The following is a 2,067-nucleotide window of genomic DNA, read 5'->3' as shown; positions in this document are numbered from 1 at the left end:
CCTTAACGACAGAAAAAAGGATTGATCAAATTCTATTGAGTCTGACTCATAGTGATCATTTATCAAAGAATAACTCTGGTTATCAAATGATTGAACAACCGGGATCAATTTACTTACGATACTTAGTTGACATTCATAAAAAGTATCTAATGAATTATGAGTTCAATAGATCCTGTTTAGCAGAAAGACGGATCTTCCTTGCTCATTATCAGACAATCACTTATTCACAAACCTCGTGTGGGGCTAATAGTTCTCCTTTCCCATCTCATGGAAAACCCTTTTCGCTCCGCTTAGACCTATCCCCTTCTAGGGGTATTTTAGTGATAGGTTCTATAGGAACTGGACGATCCTATTTGGTCAAATCCCTAGCGACAAACTCCTATGTTCCTTTCATTACGGTATTTTCGAACAAGTTCCTGGATGACAAGCCTAAAGGTTATCTTATTGATGATATCGATATTGATGATAGTGACGATATCAATATTGATGATAGTGACGATATTGATGATGACCTTGATACGGAGCTGCTAACTATGACGAATGTGCTAACTATGTATATGACGCCGAAAATAGACCGATTTGATATCACCCCTCAATTAGAATTAGCAAAAGCAATGTCCCCTTGCATAATATGGATTCCAAACATTCATGATCTGTATGTGAATGAGTCGAATTACTTATCCCTCGGTCTATTAGTGAACTATCTCTCCAGAGATTGTGAAAGATGTTCCACTAGAAATATTCTTGTTATTGCTTCGACTCATATTCCCCAAAAAGTGGATCCCGCTCTAATAGCTCCGAATAAATTAAATACATGCATTAAGATACGAAGGCTTCTTATTCCACAACAACGAAAGCACTTTTTCATTCTTTCATATACTAGGGGATTTCGCTTGGAAAAGAAAATGTCCCATACTAACGGATTCGGGTCCATAACCATGGGTTCCAATGCACGAGATCTTGTAGCACTTACCAATGAGGCCCTATCAATTAGTATTACACAGAAGAAATCAATTATAGACACTAATACAATTAGATCAGCTCTTCATAGACAAACTTGGGATTTGCGATCCGAGGTAAGATCGGTTCAGGATCATGGGATCCTTTTCTATCAGATAGGAAGGGCTGTTGCACAAAATGTACTTCTAAGTAATTGCCCCATAGATCCTATATCTATCTATATGAAGAAGAAATCATGTAAGGAAGGGGATTCTTATTTGTACAAATGGTACTTCGAACTTGGAACGAGCATGAAGAAATTAACGATACTTCTTTATCTTTTGAGTTGTTCTGCCGGATCGGTCGCTCAAGATCTTTGGTCTCCACCCGGACCCGATGAAAAAAATGGGATCACTTCTTATGGATTCGTTGAGAATGATTCTGATCTAGTTCATGGCCTATTAGAATTAGAAGTAGAAGGCGCTCTGGTGGGATCCTCACGGACAGAAAAAGATTGCAGTCAGTTTGATAATGATCGAGTGACATTGCTTCTTCGGTCCGAACCAAGGAATCCGTTAGATATGATGCAAAATGGATCTTGTTCTATCGTTGATCAGAGATTTCTATACGAAAAATACGAATCGGAGTTTGAAGAAGGGGAAGGAGAAGGAGCCCTCGACCCGCAACAGATAGAGGAGGATTTATTCAATCACATAGTTTGGGCTCCTAGAATATGGCGCCCTTGTGGCAATCTATTTGATTGTATCGAAAGGCCCAATGAATTGGGATTTCCCTATTGGGCCAGGTCATTTCGGGGCAAGCGGATCATTTATCATAAAGAGGATGAGCTTCAAGAGAATGATTCGGAGTTCTTGCAGAGTGGAACCATGCAGTACCAGACACGAGATAGATCTTCCAAAGAACAAGGCTTTTTTCGAATAAGCCAATTCATTTGGGACCCTGCAGATCCATTCTTTTTCCTATTCAAAGATCAGCCCTTTGTCTCTGTGTTTTCACGTCGAGAATTCTTTGCAGATGAAGAGATGTCAAAGGGGCTTATTACTTCCCAAACAAATCCTCCTACATCTATATATAAACGCTGGTTCATCAAGAATACGCAAGAAAAGC

Source organism: Tasmannia lanceolata, unplaced genomic scaffold (assembly GCF_043159265.1).
Source record: "Tasmannia lanceolata isolate RefF3 unplaced genomic scaffold, GAP_Taslan_0.1 ptg000555l, whole genome shotgun sequence".
In the NCBI taxonomy this organism is placed as follows: Eukaryota; Viridiplantae; Streptophyta; class Magnoliopsida; order Canellales; family Winteraceae; genus Tasmannia; species Tasmannia lanceolata.
This window is presented reverse-complemented; position numbering follows the sequence as displayed.